Consider the following 20971-nt stretch of genomic DNA (forward strand, 5'->3'; position numbering starts at 1 on the left):
CAGGCAAGGAAACACATACCAGTAAAGAAATTCACTGAGTAATTCACTTGGGAAAAAGTCAAGGGGTTGAAGGTGGTAGGGTATAGGTGTGGTGTTTATGTTAACTAGAGATGAAAACTAGCACACTGAATAGGACAGAATCCACAGTAAAAAATTGATTAAAACAAGCCCCATTGTCCATTGGTCCAGAAAAATTCTTCAGTTAGGTTAGAACCAGTTCTGATGAAACGCAATATTCAGCTTTTTGGTGTCTCCTAGGCAAATGCTGATAGAACTGGAAAATGTTCCTTATACATAGATTATCACAACCACATGCAATGCAATACAAATAGCCAAAAGGATATACACAAGCATTGTAGTATGAGTTTAGATGAAGGGAATGTGATAGGTTTTAGTTTTTATGTTTGCTCTACTTTCTAATTGTCTACAATGATCACATGCTCTTTCTGTTGTAACAAAAAGTTATTATTGTAGATGGATGCAGCGTAACTGAGCTCACTTTTCACTCCCTTGAAAAAATGGAGGGATATTTTTTCAAGGGAGGATTTAAAGATGAAACATGCTCTGAGATTATATTAGCTTCCAGACAGACAAAAATGACAACTTGCCTTCTAATATCTGATGGATTTTTACCTCAAATCCACAGCGCTAGCTAGCCTCACTACATGACAACCCCAAATCAGTCAGATCTGAAGGTGATTTTGGAACGCTAAGACAGTTCTGGGAACACTTCCAGTTCTTCACACCACCCACATGAATACCTGGAAGCTTTGTGTTACTGTATAATCCTTTGGGCCAAAGCAAGCTGGTCGCTCATTCGGAGCAGAGCTGGAGCTGACACTCAACAAAAGAAATTAAAGACCAAGTACAAAGCACTTAAGTGACTCTCAGGCTTCCTAACTCTTGGTGTAAAAACTAGATTTCATGACAGCGAGACACAACTCCCACTGATTTATCTTTTCTTTATCCTGCAACTGGCGATTTCAGTCTATTCCATGATTATATCCATAATTGCTGGGTGGGGTTTTTTTTTAAATGCACGAGAATGTCTTTTCTAAACCAAATCAGACCTGTAATTTCCAAATCCCAAGAGACTAAGCAGGAAGGTAAGGGCAGACCCCAGGTTTATCAAGAATAAAGAGGGGGCAAAGTTCAAAGATTCGGGAAAATCAAAGAAGGCAACTACCGGATGGTATTAACTTAAAATAACCAAATGTAGGGTTAAATAGGCCTACTGGTATTAAAGGTTACATCATTACTCAAGTTCAATCTTCCAAAACAATGAAGAAATGTGAATAAAATTACCTACCAACATTAATCATTCTTACCCAACGCAAATCTCAGGGAGGACTAAGGAGTTACTTACTTGTACAATCAAAGATAGATAAGTTCCTGGGGCTCTTTGCTGGAGCAGCAAAAGATTACCTTGGCCTTACTAAAGAAATCCAGGCAACGTTAAAGGGCAGAGAAGGGAGGAGCCCAGAACCATCTTAAACATTCCAGTGAAAGAAAGTTTTTGTTGAATTAAATATTCTGTTATTTTAAGAATATAAAATGGAATGTAAAAATTGATATCCTGGGCCGGTCCGGTGGCTCAGGCAGTTGGAGCTTCATGCTCCTAACTCTGAGGGTTGCCGGTTGGATTCCCACATGGTCCAGTGAGCTCTCAATCACAAGGTTGCCGGTGCAATGCCTCGACTCCTCCAAGGGATGGTGGGCTGCGCCCCCTGCAACTAGCAAGGCAACTGGACCTGGAGCTGATCTGCGCCCTCCACAACTAAGATTGAAAGGACAACAACTTGACTTGGAAAAAACAGTTCTGGAAGTACACACTGTTCCCCAATAAAGACCTGTTCCCTTTCCCCAATGAAATCTGTTTAAAAAAAAAAAATTGATATCCTTTCATGCCAATTGTGTTTTTTAAAAAGTAATACATGGTCAAATAAAAAGTTTATCCCCAAACTTTCTCACAAAAATCTTTCTTCTCCATCAACTTTATGTTAGATCTTTTTTTTCAAGGTTCTTCGAACTTATTATAAAAGTGATATATATATATATATATATATATATATATATATATATATATATATATATATTAGATTGTAAATTTGGATAAGAGGAATTGTATATTTTTTCCTATTCATTCCATAAAATGTGCTCAATAAGTCGTAAATTAATCACTTTGGTTGCATCTCTAATAATTTATTTTTAAGAAGTTTCAGATCATAAAGAGACTGCACCAACTAAACAAACTTAAACTGTAAAGGTTTGACTTAAACTACATTCACTTACATAATAGTTAAATTTTTATTTTAGAATACTTTCATATAACTCTTCAAAAGTTCTAACAAGAAGGCAGCCGTATATCAGCTTTTAACTCACTCTGTGAGTTAATTTAGCTATTCAATCAAGGGAAAGTTTAAAGTAGAAGATCCACAACATTCTTATGGGAATGGCTAAAATCCCCAAAACTGACAACACTAATTGCTGCTGGCCACCATGTGAAGTAATAGAACCTCTCATTCATTCCTGGTGGGAATGCAAAATCGTACTCTTATAGCAATTTGGAAGACAGTTGGGTAGTTTCTTACAAAGCTAAACATGTCTTTATATCATGTGATTCGGTAATCTTGTTCTTAGGTGCTTATCAAACTTGTTTGAAAACTATGTCCACAATAAACACATGCATATGAATGTTTATAGCACATTTATTCATAATTGCCAAATACTGAAAGCATCAATAGGTGAATGAATACACAAACTGTGGTACATCCATACATTGGAATATTATTCAGAGATAAAAAGACATGGATGAATCTTAATGCGTATTACTAAGTGAAAGAATCCAATTTAAAAATGCTACATACTATATGCTTCCAATTATATGACATCTGGAAAAGGCATAACTATAAAAACAGTAAAGAAGAGCACTTATGGGAAGGGGGGTTGGTCTTTGAATAGGTGATACACAGGGGATAAATTTTAGGGTGCTGAAACGATTCTGTATAATCCCATAATTGTGTATACACAGTGTTATGCATTTGTCAAAACCCATAGAACTTTACAGCATAGAGTGATCCTTAATACATGCAAAATTTAAAATATCGTTTAGGAGGTGGAGTGTCCCAGAATGGAATATAGGCTATGAAGATCTCTCTTAATACATCTAACTGTATTACAAATGTATAAAACAACTTTAATGAAGGGGTGTTGGGAATAGGTACTAACCTAAGTAACTTTGAAAATAACTGAAGTCTGTAAGACTAAAGGCAAATAAAAGTGTATGAGTGATGTAGGTGATGTTGGATCTGCTGGCAGTTTCTGAGTGTGGGCTGGGATCGTGTCTCATGAAGCCGAAGAATGGAAACACGGACCAGGGGGAGGCAAAAAGTTTTAAAAAGAGGATAGTTTATTAGAGGCAGGAGAAGAGGTTGCAGCTCCCAAGCGGGAGGGGGTCCCGAATGGGGGGTGCCCCATGACTGAGGCAAAAGCTCTTACTTTTATACCTTCCTTCACCTGCTTGGGGAAGGGGAGCTGTTTGAAGAAGGGAACTTGTTTGAAGAAGGGAACAGGCGCCTTCTAATGAAATTCGTCTACCATGTTTGTTTTGTTTGTCCATCCTAAAGGAATTAGCAAAATAACCTACTCTTTTATCTATCAGATCTGCTCTGTTTGTCAGGCCAAAAGGAATTTTCTGATTAACCTTAAGGCCTTGTTACATTATGTCCTGGAGCAAAGGAGTTATTTCAAAACCTGAAGTTTTAGGATATGGCTGTCTTTTCTTTATTCTACCAAGGACCTCCCTGTCTACCTAGGGACATGTTAACTATCCTGTATCATGAGTACTGTAGTTTAATTGATAGTGTTTCCCATAAGCGTGCAGGTTAATAATTCTGATACCACTATACATGGATACTGGTATTGAATAATCACGCAAATGGATGGTAGATTATGGACTGGGAGTCCATATATTTCACACTGCTGGACTGGGAGTTTACAAGACGCAAGAGGAAGACACTAGAGTAACTGATGTGGAAATGTATGGAGTTGGAGACTTCAGTATGAACTCATGTTTAGTTTAATTATAGAACACATATAGAAATATGTGGTCACATATAGAAATATTTATAGATATGTGCATATACATCGGTTAGTATACACACATATATTTCCTGGCTCTGTCAGCTAAAAGAACCTAGTAGAAATGACACTACGGTGGTGTCACACAGATCTTGGGTTCTAATATCATTCACCAATAAAAGGAACCAGAGTTTCTTGGAGAAATGACTCATTCTAGGGCTGGGCCGGGACTATACGAGATTAAGTCTGCAGTTGTTCGTAGCATCAGGAAATAAGGAAATGCTCCCCCAAAATCCCACAAAAAACAAACCAGCTGTCATGCGGGGTGTCAGGCAGGGTCTCTGGTCCCGCTCCCCACACAAGAACGCAGGATATGGCTAGGCCAAAAAGGAACACCCACGGAGCCATAGGTAGGGAAGTCATACCACTATGGTCTCACTGGAGGCTGGGTTTACACGACGTGCGACCTGCTGTCCACTTTGCAGCCAACCAACCGACTCTCCTCCACTCTCCTCCACTCTCCTTCAGTCTCCTCCTCTCTCCTCCTCTCTCCTCCTCTCTCCTCCTCTTCCCTCCGTAGCCACGGCAGTTATATTAGTGGCCAATGGCTCAATGGTTACAGCTGACGGCCAACCAGCCACAGCTGATGGCTATCTACTATCTGAGCCAGCACCTTTCTATGTGAGGCCGAGAGCCTGGAAACTGCTTTCTGGGGCTCTGTCCCCACACCAGCAAAATCCCCACATGGATGTGAATATGCAAAGGAGCCAAATGAAAGAGCTCCTAACAGAAAAAACTGGAACAACTTGAACTACAAAATAAATAAATTAGATTATAACCCAAATTAGATAAATTAAATTATTTTACCCAAAGTGTAAAATAAATATCCATGAGTCCACACTGATACAAATAAATGATTGAATAAAGAGACAAATGGAGAACATACCAATCTTCTGTGTAAAAGAATTCCAAATAATTTATGTGAATATTCCACCCTAAAGAAGATGAACATAACTCTCCATTCCTGAAGGGTTCACTGCACATAGTAACTAAATGCCGAGGAGTATAGCATGGAAAGTGGGCAAAAGTTATTTTTCAGTGGAGAATCTGACAAACACTACTTCAGCCAGGTGATCAAAGTCAACATCAACAGTGATGTCATGTTGATAGTATGCTCTCTGGGTAGGATGTGATGAAAAAAGCACTTTACCTCTGTGGTCTTCCTATAAACACATAACCCCATACTAAACTAATTATGAGAGAAACATCAGGGCAAAAAACAAAAACAAAAAACTGATGAGTATTCTACAAAATACCTGACTAGCGCTCATGTCTCAAAACTGGTGAGGTCATTAAAGACAAGGAAGGTCTAAGAAACCGCCACAGCCAAGAGGAGCCTAAGGAGACTTGACTACTAAATGAATTGTGGCATCCTGGATGAGATTCTGGGACTGAAAAAAAAAGATATTAAGTTAAAATTAAGAAAATCTGCATAAAGTGTAAACTTGATTTAATAATAATGTACCGATTCATTAATTGTAACAAATGTGCCATAAGATGTCAACAAAAGGAGAATCTGGATTCAGGGTATATAGAAACTCTCTATACTGTTTTCACAATTTTTCTGCAAATCTAAAAGTGTCCAAAAAACAAATTCATTTTTTAAAAATTCAAGCAATACTAGTAATACCCTAAATGGTGAAATACCATCTCTATTATCCAGAAGAAAAGAGTAGACTTGAGGGCAATTGTCAGTCACATCAGAATGTATTCCAAGGCTAATTTCAATATCTCTGCCCTCTCTTTAAAGTGAGAATATGGAAGGATTATTCAAAAATTGTTGATAGAGAGTTATTAGTAAGCAACAAAACAATTTTTTTTTTTTAAATCAAGAAATAATAGGGAATGTGGCGTGTTTACTGAAGTAACTAATACGTCTTTTGTTTCAGAAACTTTGATACTGGCCAAACACAAAACAAAATAAATGAGCAGAGACAAAGGGCTTTATTAGCTATATTTTAAAATGTTGATCCAGTGTCCAGGCTCTAATGACATGATAGATATTGAGGACATAGCCCTCAGAAGGCAGCCCAGAATCCAGGAGAGGGTATTTTTAATGAGCCTCCCAAAGGAGACTCCAAAAGTGATGTGAAAACATTTTGCATATGAAAAACACAAACTGGAAGGAGGCTTAGAGTAGGATTTTAATTAGCAAAGATGAAAAGGCTGGAGAGACTAAGGAGGAAGGGGCTATAGGAGTGGACAGCAGACTAAGGTCACCGGACATCCAAGCACAGAGATGTACAGTTCACACACTCTGCCTGTCCTATACATAGTGCTCTTCTCTTCTATCTCTGTGAATCCATAACTAATTTTTTAAATCTACTAATTTTATAATTTGTGGCTCCAGTCATAAGACTATTTTCTAGGGGACTTAATTTTGATTTTAAAGAAAATGACAGACATGTACTGCATTCTATTGAGGTTCCTTTATTGCCTCCCAAGAAGAAAGGAGAGTCTCCCAAGAGAAAACAAAAATTGAACATGAGAATAATTTATTCAACAGCGGGTGGGATATTTCAAGAATTCACTGTCAGTAAGAACATGCTTCCCATTTTTACTAAATAATAAAAAGGGAGAAAAAGAAAGTTCCACTATTCAGTGCTTCCCAAGATTTTATTTGGTGGACTCAAATTTGCGTTTCTTTTCCACTTAGAGAAGTCCTATTAACATTTATGGTAAGTATGAAATTGTCGTGCAGGGCAGCCCATGGGGCCTCCTGTCCCGCTCCCCACATAAGAATGCAGGATATGGGTAGGCCAAAAAGGAACACCCACGTAGCCATAGATAGGAGAGTCATACCACTATATTCTCTCTGGCGGCCAGGTGAGACACACGAAGCAGGATCCATACGATCCTCAGTCCACCATTCACTTCTCAGCCTTCCAACCAACCAACCAATCAACGCAGCCCCGCTGTTACATCAGTAGCCAATTGGCTAACCGGTTACAGCTTATGGCCAACCAATCACTGTTGATGGTCATTCACCACCTGTGCCAGCACCTCCCCACGCCAGGCCAAGAGCCTGGAAACTGCTCTCTGAGACTCTGTCCCCACAGAAATACTTCTATTTAAGAGCAGTTTCAGGTTTTACTCAGTTTCTATGTACCAGTTATTGCCTTACCATTGAGCTTACGAGATCAAAATCAGACCCAAGCAAAATAGACCTCAACTAGCAAAACAACAGCAAACCAACCAATACATGAGTATGGATAAGATGCAGTTCTTGAGAATTACAAGTGCTATGAAAAATAAAACTTTCTTTCCCCGTTTCCTACACACACGTACTTACTTAAAGTGACAAGTTTTTTTAATAGCAAACACCCAAATCCTTACACAGTTAAGAAACTCCTCACTGAGGCAAAATCAAGTTCAGCCTAAAAGCAAACAATCGACTTCTAAGATCCTGGACATCTGCATTGTGTGCCAGTGGGGGCTCCTGGTTTTTCCTTCTGGCCAGTGATGGTGATCATGCTTCACCAAGTGTTGAGTGCAGACAACTGGGACAGTACAGAAAAATCAGTGTCACTGTGACAGGTTTCCATAGGAATGACCACTGAAACAAATCACACAGAATGAGTCACATTTCCTGGGTTCCCCCAGTTCTGTATCTTTAACAGCTTACATTTCCTAACATTTTAAGGAGTTAACCAGTATGCCAAGCACTGAGGTGTGACAATGGGAGCCATCAGGCCCCCTGTGGGATGTCTGCCTGGAGCTCTCTAAAGCCTGGGTCAGGTCAACCAAGAGCTTTTTTAAAAATCTCAGGAGTTCTCACCATGATGTCAAGTGCTTTATGCAATGAAGCCAGGCTGAGAATTGAACTTCTTTAGAAGAACTGAGCAAAGTAAGCTTGCAGGCTTTGAACCAAAGTCTTAAATTATTAATATTAGTCTAGATAATCTGAATCTAGAGAGCCAGGTATTTAAGAGATGTAGTGGTATACTATGTATGCCACTTGACTGAGGAAACCAAAGGGCATTTCCTTTTTAAGCATTCCAAATTCGTTTGGAATCAAGGCAAATTGAATATCCTCTGGCCAGCCTCTTCCACTTCCCTCAGACTCAAGTCCTAATCTCCATTGTTAAACTTCATTAGCAGAATTTAAGGAATCTGCCACCCTTTATGAGGAGAACACTGCTCTTTGCAATTGCCTTATACAAAATAAGGCCTCCATAAATGTTTGTTCTAAAAGTCTGACACATAACATCTGTCTCCTAAAGGGCTTCTTATCCTACCTTCATCACTAGTATGTGGGTGTGAAAATAAAGTCTCTTCTCTTTGGAGGTGGAGGGTTACTCCAGATAGTTCAAGGCTAGGTGATAGATAATGCAAAAAATAATAATAATAATAAAAAAAATAAAATAAAATAAATTAGATTTTAAAAATATTTTAACTTGGAACCAGAAATTTGCATCTGATTAGGCCCTCACTGGGAGCACCTGCCTGCTATTGGGGATGCTTTCCAAAGGGAGGGAGGTGAGTTGGGGAGGGGGTGAGTTGGGGGTATGAGTTGCGTGGGAAACTCAAGAGTTTGCAAGCTCCCAGGGGCCTCAAACTTACTTTTTTTAATTTATTTTTATTTTTTATTAGTTTCAGGTGTACAAAACAATGTAATAGACATTTATCGTTTATATCCCTCACAAAGTGATAACCCCCTACCCCAATCTACTACCACTCTGACATCGCATACAGCTGTTACATTAAAACTGTCTCTATTCCTAATGCTGTATTCCACTTCTTGTAAATATATATATATGTATATATATATATATAAATAAAATTACATATATATATATATAAAATTATAGTTGGCATTCATTACTGTTCAGCTTCAGCTTCAGGTGTACAGTGCAGTGATCAGGCATCTACACCATCCCTAAAGTGGTCTCCCTAATAAGACAAGTGTCCAGTGGATACCCTACAAAATCTTTACAACATTATTGATTATATTCCCTAAATTGACTTTCGTATCCCCATGGCAATCTTGTGGTTACTGATTATACTTTCTAATCCCCTCACCTTCTCCCTCATCACCACCCTCCTCTCATCTCAGTTCTTCCTCTATATCTCTGAGGCTGTTTCTGATTAGATTCCTTTATTTATTCTTTTCTTTAGATTCCACATATAAATGAGATCATATGGTATTTGTCTTTCTCTGTCTGACTTATTTCACTTAGCATAATGTTCTCTAGATCCATCCATATTGTTGCAAATGGTAAGATTTCATTCTTCTTTATGGCTGCGTAATACTCCATGTATAAATGTACCACAGTTTCTTAATCCAGTCGTCTACTGATGGGGATTTTGGTTATTTCCATGTCTTGGCTATTGTGTATAGTGCTGCAATAAACATAGGGGTGCATAAATTTTTTCTAATTAGTTTTGGATTTACCAGATAGAAACCTCAGAGTGGAATTGCTTGATCATAAGGTAGTTCAATTTTCAGTTTTTTGAGATACCTCCATACTGATTTCCATAGTGGCTACACCAATCTGCAATCCCACCAACAGTGCAGAAGGGTATCCTTTTCTCCACATCCTCGCCAGCACTTGTTGTTTGACTGGGGTGAGGTGGTATCTCATTGTGGTTTTTATCTGCATTTCTCTAATAATTAGTGAGGTTGAGCATTTTTTCATATGTCTGTTTGCCATCTGTATGTCCCCTTTAGAAAAATATCTCTTTATGTACTCTGCCCATTTTTTAATTGAGTTGTTTGTTTTTTTGGAGTTGAGTGAGTTTTTTTAATAAATTTGGGATATTAACCCCTTATCAGATATATCATTGGCAAATATCTTCTCCCATTCAGTAAGATCCCTTTTTGTTTTATTGATGGTTTCCTTTTCTGTGAAAAAAATTTTTAGTTTGATGTAATCCCACATGTTTATTTTTTCTCTTACTTCCCTTGCCTGAGGGGATATATCAGTAAAAATCTTACTCCGGGTAATGTCTGTGAAGTTTCTTCCTATATTTTCTTCTAGGAGTTTTATGGTTTCAGATCTTACGTTTAAGTCTTTAATCCATTTTGAATTTATTCTTGTATATGGCGTAAGGAGATGGTCCAGCTTCATTTTTTGCATGTGTCTGTCCAGGCTTCCCAGCACCATTTATTGAATAGACTGTTTTTACCCCACTGTAAATTCTTGCTTCCATTGTCGTAGATTAAATGACCATATAGGCATGGATTTATTTCTTGGCTCTCTATTCTGTTCCATTGATCTATGTGTCTGTTTTTATGCCAGTACCATGCTGTTTTAATTACTGTAGGGTAGTAGTATAATTTGATGTCAGGTATCGTGACACCTCCCACTTTGTTCTTATTTCTCAAAATTGCCGAGGCTATCCAGGATCTTTTATGCTTCCATATAAATTTTAGGATTTATCTTCTATTTCTGTAAAACAAATGTCCTTGTTAGTTTGATAAAAATTGCGTTGAATCTGTATATTGCCTTAGGCAGTATGGACATTTTAACTATATTAATTCTTCCTATCCATGAGCATGGTATGTGTTTCCATCTATTTGTATCTTCTTTAATTTCTCTCTTCAGTGTCTTATAATTTTCTGAGTACAAATCTTTTGCTTCTTTGGTTAAATTGATTCCTAGGTATTCTATAGTCTTTGAAGCAATTGTAAATGGGATTGTTTTCTTAATTTCTCCTGATATTTTATTATTGTTATATAAAAATGCAACTGATTTCTGAATATTAATTTTGTATCCTGCTACTTTACTAAATTCATTTATCAGTTCTAACAGTTTTTTGGTGGAGTCTTTAGGGTTCTTTATATATAGTATTATGTCATATGTATATAATGACAATTTTACTTCCTCCTTACCAATTTGGATGCCTTTTATTTCTTGTTCTTGTCTGATTGCTCTGACCAGAGCTTCCAGCACTATGTTGAATAGAAGTGGAGAAAGTGGGCAACCTTGCCTGTTCCTGATCTTAAGGGGAATGGTTTTAGCTTTTCCCCATTGAGTATGATGTTAGCTGTGGGTTTATCATATATGGCCTTTATTATGTTGAGATATGGTCCCTCTATTCTCACTTCCTTAAGAGTTTTTATCATAAATCGCTGCTGGATTTTGTCAAATGCTTTTTCTGCACCTATTGATACGATTACATGATTTTTATTTTTCATTTTGTTAATGTGGTGTATCACATTAATTGATTTGCGGATATTGAGCCACCCTTGCATACCAGGGATGAATCCCACTTGATCATGGTGTATGATCTTTTTTAATGTATTGCTGAATTCTGTTTGCTAATATTTTGTTGAGGATTTTTGCATTTATGTTCATTAGGGACATCGGCCTGTAGTTTTCTTTTTTTGTAATATCTTTGTCTGATTTGGGGATCAGGGTGATAATGGTGTCGGAAAAATTGTTTGGGAGTCTTCCCTCCTTCTGGATTTTTTGGAATAGTTTGAGGAAAATAGGTGATATTTCTTTTTTGAATGTTTTTTTTAAAATTCACCTGTAAAACCATCTGGTCTAGGGCTTTTGTTTGTTAGGAGCTTGTTGATTACTAATTCAATTTCCCTGGTGGTAATCAGTCTATTCAGGTTTTCCGTTGCTTCTTGAGTTAGCCTTGGAAGGCTGTATGCCTCTAGAAAATTGTCCGTTTCTCCCAGATTGTCTAATTTGTTGGCATATAGTTGCTCATAGCAATTACTTAACTTTTTTTGTATTTCTGTGGTGTCTGTTGTCATTTCTCCTCTTTTATTTCTGATTTTATTAATTTGGGTCCTCTCTCTCTTTTTTTGGATGAGTCTGGCTAAAGGTTTGTTGATATTGTTTATCTTCTCTAAAAACAAGCTCTTGAATTCATTGATCTTTTGTATTGTTTTTTTGGTCTCTATTTCATTTATTTCCACTCTGAGCTTTATTATCTCCTTCCTTTTACTCCCTTTGGGCTTATTTTGCAGATACCTTAAGTATAAGAATAAACTGTTGATTTGTGATTTTTCTTGTTTCTTTAGGTAGGCCTGGAATGCTATGAATTTCCCTCTTAGGACTGCTTTCACTGCATCCCATAGATTTTGGGTCGTCGTGTTTTCATTTTTTATTATCTCGAGATATCTTTTGATTTCTTCCTTTATCTCATTGTTTACCCATTCATTATTTAGTAACATCTTATTCAGCCTCCATGTATTTGTGTGTCTTCCAGTTTTTTTTTCCTGTAGTTGATTTCTAATTGCATAGCACTGTGGTCAGAGAAGACAATTGGTATGATTTCAATTTTGTTAAATTTATCAAGACTTGTTTTGTGGCCTAACATGTGGTCTATCTTGGAAAATGTTCCATGTGCGCTTGAGAAGAATGGGTATTCTGCAGCTTTGAGGTGAAATGCTCTGAAAATATCGATTAAATCCAACTGATCCAATGTGTCATTTAAGACTGCTGTTTCCATATTTATTTTCTGTCTGGAAGACCTGTCCCTTGTTGTCAGAAGTGTGTTGAAGTCCCCTACAATGATAGTGTTACTGTTGATCTCTGTCTTTATGTCAGTCAATATCTGTTTTATATATTTAGGTGCTCCTATGTTGGGTGCATAATTATTTACTAGGGTTGTGTCCTCTTGTCGGATTGATCCCTTGTTATGTAGTGCCCATCTTTGTCTTTTATTATATTCTTCATTTTAAAGTCTATTTTGTCACATATAAGTATTGCTACCCCAGATTTTTTCTCATTTCCATTTGCATGAAATATCTTACTCCAACCCTTCCTTTTCAGCTTGTGTGTGTCTTTTGATCTGAGGTGAGTCTCTTGTATACAGCATATGAAAGTGTCTTGCTTTCTTATCCACTCAGCCACCCTATGTCTTTTGATAGGAGCATTTAATCTATTTACATTTAAAGTGATTATTGATAGGTACATAGTTATTGCCATTTTTTAAATTTGTAGTTAGATTGTTTTCATCTTTCTTCTACTTACAGAATCCTGCAATGCTGGCTTGGTGGTAGTGAGTTCCTTTAGGCTAATTCTTTTCTGGGAAGCCCTTTATTTCTCCTTCAATTTTAAATGATAGCCTTGCTGAATGAAGCAATCTAGGTTGCAGACCTTCAACGAAAACAGAACTTTAAAAGTGAAATGTGACTGTCCCCACCCTCCTCTCTCCTCACCAGCAATAACTTTTAATAGCACTTGCCACCCTGAAATCTCTTTTAAAAAACACATATCAAATCAACTGCCTAGCTTATAAAATTAAAAATCCAAGATATCATATAATCATTTCAGCACATTTCTATCTACTGTTCTCCTGTCTGAGCAAAGAAAAGCTCAGGATACCCATGTGACATTTCTTCAGAGACCTTACATTATTAGAGAATAACAATGCTTTTCTAAGAATACAAGGGATGGTTCTTGATATTCTAACATAATTTGTAGGCAGTGAAATGAAGTGAAAATAGCAGCTCTCGTGTGAGCCATGCTGCCCTCATAGTTCTCAGGGGCACCTGGCATGCTCACTCCACACTAACAATAGCAGGTCATGGCCACTGCTGCTGTCTCAAGAACTTGGCCCCTCCTCCTTGCTGCCTGCTTCCCAGCCTTTACTGGAAACGAGCTGAATCCCTCTGCGTGACAGCTATGAATGTCCCCAGCTCATTAGCTCACTTGCAATGCAACAAGTCACCATTCCTTATAATGGCACTGACACATCACATGAATTGGACTCAGTTCTTGGACATCACACTGGGTCAAGAGGAAGAGAATTCTCCTGTAAATGGGATCTGGGAAGTAATTTCTACTGTATACTTTGCTGAGTGCTGGAAGTGTTTGTTGAATGATAATTTTTATTGTGATCTTTTTCGTTGGTGGAGGCTATTCATTTTGAGTGAAACAATATAAAACAATATAACTGGTTTGGAGTTAGACTGAATTATATTTGACTCTAAACTTGTGACATACACACAGATATACAAGAGCAATAAGAGACCCAACTATTCCGTAATATTTATATGACATAATTTTTAAAAAAGAAATAGAGCATTACAGATCCCCATTCTTCCATTCATCTACCTTCCTCCCATTCCCTCCCTTGCTCCCCAGACGTAACTACTAACCTGAAACTGGCAATTGTGTATCTTCCCCATCCATGTTTTTACAGTTTAACTATTGTTTTTATCCCTAAACAATATGAAATATTATTTGGTGTATTTTTTAAATTAAAATGTATCATACTATAAATACCAAATGAAACTTATCTATCCTTCATAGTTGTTTTAATGATTAGAGAAAATGTGTAAACCATCTTGTACATTAAACATTCCATACATTATTACAAACATTGTTGTCAACAAAAATTACCTGAAACTAAACAAAATTAAAATGTCTATTTCAACAGAACTAATGCTGAGGCTGCACTGGCCACATTGCCCTCTGTGGCATTTCTCATGCGTTCTGGGCCTTTGAACTGGCTGCTCCCTCTGCTTAGCGTCTCTTCTCCCCAGTACTCATAAGCCTCCACCTCTCATTTTATTCCAATGTCTGCTCAAAAAGCAACCTGTCACTCTGTAACTCCTCACTCTGCTTTCATTTTTATAGCAGTTGTCATTGCCCATCTATCTGTTTCTTGTCTGTGTTGGCTCCATAGATCACATGTTTGGTTTATTCATTGCTAGATCCCCAGCACCTAGAGAAGGGCCTATCACATAGCAGCTACTCAATAAATGTGTGTTGATTGACTGCATCAATTTAACAGTCCTATTCACTGTTAAAGGTCTGTTTTTGTTCTGGCATGATCAATCTTATGTATTGTTATATAATATATGTAATCCTCCTCATCTTATGTCTCATACACAGTAGGTGCTCAGCAAATAGTGTATTAATACATTCTTTTTAATCCAAAAGCACTCCTTCAGATAAATATTATATGGAAAAAAACAAGACAAAATTTATATATACAGATATACATATATCTATATGTAGAGAGACAGACAGATAGATATATATTTGATTACAAGAGTATCAAAATGAGCTTTCAAAAAAGACTATAAGGAAGCCAAACAAAATGGTAGCTGAATTATAGATATCTGGGTGTTATTTTTCTCTTCTCATAATGATTTATAATGTGCTATTAACTTTTGAGGGAGTGATAGGTAGGAAAAATACACTTTTATCTTTTCTTCCCATACATAACAAAAAATTTTATGAAAAAGAGGTAATATCTACTTGTTAATAAAGATTACAAAACTAAATGAAAAAATAACATTAAAGCTCTTAATTTGTGTTGGCAAAACGCTCACAACAATTTTGACAATGTATTTCATGTGAATTTTATTTTAATTTTAAATATTTATGCCAGATATATGTGTGCATGTATACAAGTACATACATAAATTATACATACATATGTATTATATAGGTAACCCCCCGTGTAACACGGTTGTTAGGTTCCTTAAAAATGTCATGTTATGCGAATCCATGTTATGTAAAACAAACAACTAGTACAAAAAAGGGGGTTAGGTTCCAAAAATTTTAAAAACATATTATTATATTTTTATAATTAAGAGAAATATCTTTATTAAAGCAATTTTCACCAAGTATAACATATTAATATGTATTAAATAATGTTTTCTTCATCATCACTGCTAAGCTTTTATTACATTCCATGTTGTTCGTTGGTTTCCATAATTTCAAATGAGATATCTTAAAAGCTCTTATTACGCCGTGTTGTTCGGGGATTTCTTTAATTCTCAAACCATGTTAGAGTGAAACCGTGTTCTAGGATTCCACATTGTATGAGGGTTTCCCCAATTCTCGAACCGTCTTAGAGTGAAACCGTGTTATAGAGGTGCCGTGTTATACGGGAGTTATCTGTACATAGTTTTGTTACCTATTGCAAAATTCCCCTTCATATGGTTTGCATATCATTTGGTACTCCCACCCTCAATTTAACAGCATCCTGTCTTCCCATAGGATCACTAAGAGAGTTTGTGGTCAAGCTTTTGAATATTTAGCCATCTGATAGGTTAGACATGGGTTCTCAGGGTGCATTTTATTTATAAATTAAGTTGCATAGTTTTTACTATATTTAAGTGCCATATGTTTTTGCCCCCTGTGAACTGCTACTTACTCATATCTTAATTTTAATCAAGTTTTTGTTATTTTTTTCCCCTTGGTACTTAAGGTGCTTTGTAAATCAGAGACTTGAGACATTTATCTGTGACATAAGTTGCAAATACGATCTCTCAGGTTGTCATTTATCTTTGATTTTTCTTATGGAGCTTTGTTATTTTCATTGTTATCACAAAAAGTTTTAAAAGTTTTATGAAATCAGATTTATGAATCTTTATTTACTGTTTTTGCTTTTGGATTTTGGGACAACCTAACAGAAAAAAAAATGGGCAAGAGAAGTTGAAAAGGCATTTCACAAAAAAGGGAATCCAAGTTTTGATGAGTAGAATTAACATAGTCTAACAATGGACCCTAGTGAGAACCACTTTGGCAGACTCTGATAGTAATGATTACACTTAAGGATGCACCTTCCTCATGACCTAGCAATTCTATTGTTAGATATATAGTCAGAAGAATTAAGTGCACATTTCCCCAGTTGATGTGTATGCTTTCTTTGAAGGATTGCTTTTATAATAGCCTTAAACTGGAAGCAACCCACATGTCCTTCAAGGGTTGAATGGATGAATAAGTTGAGGTATATTCATAAAAAGGGAATACATTATAGCAATGAAAATAAATACGGCTACATGTAACAACTTGAATGAATCCCACAAATATAATATTGAGCGAAAGAAATCAGATATAAAAGAATATGTATTATGAGATTTCATTTATATAAAGTTTCAAAGAAATCAAAACTGAGTTATATGCTTGGGTTGAATACTTTGCTGTTAAAACTCTAAGGAAAAATTGGAAAGTAACTGCCATTAATATAAAAATATTGGTTATTTGAGTTGGGGGGTGGGGGGGGTTGTGACTGGGAAGAGGAAGACAGACAAAGAGCTTCTGGCGTGGAGTGAAATATTCTGTTTCCTGCCCTGGATGGCTGTTACAGTTGTTGCAGGGCTTTTGTTTTATAAAATGGTTAACTTATGCATTTATATTTTAGATACTTGTGTCATAGTTTATAATAAAAGAAATTTACAAATATTTTAAAAACTCAATAGACTGGATTATAAAAAGGAAATCACCTAAAGGAAAAATGAGCAAAGGATATAAATTGATAATTCATAGAAAACAAATCCAAATGGTGGAAAACATGAAAACACGCTCAATTTCATGAGTAACCAGGACATAGAAATTAAAATCAGTGAAATATCTTTACATGAACTAAATTTACATGAACTTTACATGAATTAAATTGAATCATACAAATCAGCAATGATACTCATTACTGATGGGGATGAAGGTAAAAGGGGTTGTTATACACATAGAGACTGCTACAGCCTTTTGGAAAAACAATTTGTCAATACCCATTAAAATTTTAAAAAATGCATGATTTATTCAATCCAGAAAATTCACTAGTATGTGAGAAACATATGTGTAAAGGATTGTTATTGTAGCATTGTAGTGGTTAAAAAGATTAATGGGATAATGGTTGAATAAATTACAGTATGCTATAGAACAGAATATTATGCAGTACTAATAAAAAATGAATTAGAGACATACTGATTGCTAGAAGGGATTTATTTCCATGAAGCATTGTTAAAAGAAAACCAAAAATGGCTAAGTGCATACAACGTGTATCCATTTGTGTAAAACAGTAATAAAAATGAATGTGTATACATATATGCTTGCCCATGTGATTATATAAGCAAGGAGAGAAATAATGAAGAATATGTACCAGATTGTTAACAAAGGTTCTCAGGTGGGACATACAGGCTGATGTAGTTTAAAATTTCTGAACAGAATGCTTTATTAAAATCTTTACCTACAAAGTGTACTGGAAGAAGAAGAGGAAGGGTGCCAGAGGAAGAGATTATTTTTAAAAATGAAATCCAGGCTATATGATTGTAAATTCAAAGAGGAAAATTGTTCCCATTCAAAAATTCTGAGTTTGTACAGATAAGGAAGCTAGATTTTAAAGTTCTCCAAGTTTCTAAGATTCAGACCAATTATTACTGTTAGGTCAACCTCTATAGAGCAACCCTTTCATCTTCTTACTCCTCTTGAGTAAAAGTTCCAGTGGCTTTGCTGTTGCCCCACACAGGAAGTACAACAGTCTCTGGTTGACTAAAGACTCTGTTTTAGCCTCGTCTTGCCTATGAGTTTTCCCAACTCCTCTCCACCAGTCTCTGTGCTTCAGTTAGGTCATTTGCCACTGTCCCCATCTCATGCAATCTGATTCCCCTGAGTATAAATTATTGCAATCCTAACAGGAGCTCTTCAGTCTACAACCAGCACCTCCCACCCCCGACCCCACCCCGTCTTAAAGTCCCAGCTCAAGAGCACCCTCTTGGAAGGAGCTTTTTCTAACTGCAGCGCCTCACACTCATCCTGGGTCTCTGGCCAATAGGTTAACTGCTGTCATAGAGTATTTTGTATTTTCTCTGGTATTTTCTGCTTTTACCTTCTAAATGGACTACACCTTTTTTGAGTGCAGACACAATAGTTAAATTATGACCCTATTCCTTATTAGTTACTGGTTACATTGTAGAACTCAGTGAATTTTCTTTTTGATGTATATAATGTGTACTCTTTCACTAGCAATCCTATTTATACAAATTCACCCTGAAAAATAATATCCCAAATATAAAAGAACAAATGCTCAAGGTTATTCATTAAGCTATTATTTTTAATGCACAATGTTAGAAAGAAAACCATCCTTAGGAGACTGGCTGAACAAATTGTAGTGTAGTCACATAATGAAATACTATGCAGCCTTAAAAGGGAATGTGATAAATTTCTATGAACAAATATGGAGCAATTTCAGGATATAATTTTAAATGCAAAGGGCAAGTATGAAATAATGCATATAATAGGATACATTTTTTTGAAGACAGAAAGGGAAATAAAACTACATATATGATTTATTTTTGAAAGAAACACAGTATAAATAAAGCAAAAATAAATAAGAATGACTTTCTATAGGAAGCAGATAAGAGAAGTATGGAGGTCACAGAGATAGATAAATACATATTTTTATATTTGAACAAAATTTAAATTACAAAAAAAGAATTAAAATTACACCTTCAAATTGAATACAAATAGAAACACATGAACCTAGCTATATATCAAATTGATCACATAGCCACACAGAGGAATTAATTCAAATATCTTTTGAATTAAATTGCAGGAAAGTATTGAGCTTAACCTCGTAGGTTAGTTGTTGATAGCGGAGCAAGTATTGTAATTCTGAAAGCGTTTTCTGCATATTGAAGAATAGAGCAAATGAATAAATGTGTGCTGCTATTGAGAGCCAGTGTTTTCACTGGGAAAAAGGAGAGATACAAATATTTAGTGTGAGAAAACTGAGAAGAACCCTGTGATACTGGAGGATTGGAGGTGTGTGTGTATATATGTGTGTATACACACACATATAATATTTCCTACCCCTGTCCACTGAAATAGCCTAGAAACAATGACTCCACTTTAGGATTCAGTGCACCTTTGTTTCTAAATACATTTTCCTTTAAAAGAAACCAGGGCTCCTTGAAAAAATGGCTGATTCTAGGGTGGGGGTAGAGGAAGTCTAATGTGAACCTGGAGCATTGGGGTGTGTCAGAAGTCACACAAAGGCATATTTTAACAGAGAATCCAGCTTAAAGGCGCTCTCACTGCACAAACTTGGGATTATTTGAGCACCAAAAAAAATAGTGACATGATGGACTATAATAAATTGAATTTAGGGGGAAAAATCCATGGATCATTGTGCTACTCCAAAAGAATGGAAGACGGGAGGGAAAGCTCTCCTTTACAGAAGAATTCCATTTAATAAATGTAAAAGGAATGATAGAATTAGATAATTATCATTTTCACTTCCCATTGTAATCACTGATTCAAGCAAGAATCATAATGGATGCAAAACCCACTGCGTAAAATGTTGCAGAGATATAGGTTATTCATAAGGTCTAAAAGTGGCTCCCTACAGATTATCTTTATGATAGGGAGATTGGCAGTGCTAACTTTAACTAAGGGAACAAACCTAGCCTTAGTAGGACAGTTTGACATTATGTGTCTCTTGGTGTGATGCACTTATGAAGAATTTTTGCCAGAAATGTTTAACCCTGAATTTAGACATGAAGAAGCAAATCAAAACAAATCAAAGATCCAAAATATGGGGTATTCTGGAGGTCAACTGGTCTAAACTCATATTGAAGAATAAAGCAAATGAATAAATATGTGCTGTTACTGCGAGCCAGAGTTTTCAGAAATTCGATGCAATGAAAAACCAAGGGAGGGGGAACTGTTTTGATTAAAAGATACTTGACATGTATGTATGCCATATTATTTGAAATTCAGTGCAATCCCTACTAGAATACCAATGACATTCTCCTCAGCATTAGAACAACTAATCGTAAAGTTTATATGGAACCACAAAAGACCCCAAATAGCTAAAGAAATTTTGGGAAAGAACAAAGTGGAAGGTATCACATTCCCTGATATCAAACTATACTATAAAGCTACAAAATAGTATGGTACTAGAACAAAAACATATATATATATATATATATATATATTATATATATATATATATATATATATATATATATATATATATATATATATATTAGATATATATTGGTGGAACAGAATAGGCAGCCCAGGAATAAATCCTTGCTTATATGGTCAATTAACCTACAACAAAGGAGGCAAGGACACACAATGAGGTAAAGACAATCTCTTTAATAAATGGTGTTGGGAAAACTGGA

Source organism: Rhinolophus ferrumequinum, chromosome 14 (genome assembly GCF_004115265.2).
Source record: "Rhinolophus ferrumequinum isolate MPI-CBG mRhiFer1 chromosome 14, mRhiFer1_v1.p, whole genome shotgun sequence".
Taxonomy (NCBI): domain Eukaryota; kingdom Metazoa; phylum Chordata; class Mammalia; order Chiroptera; family Rhinolophidae; genus Rhinolophus; species Rhinolophus ferrumequinum.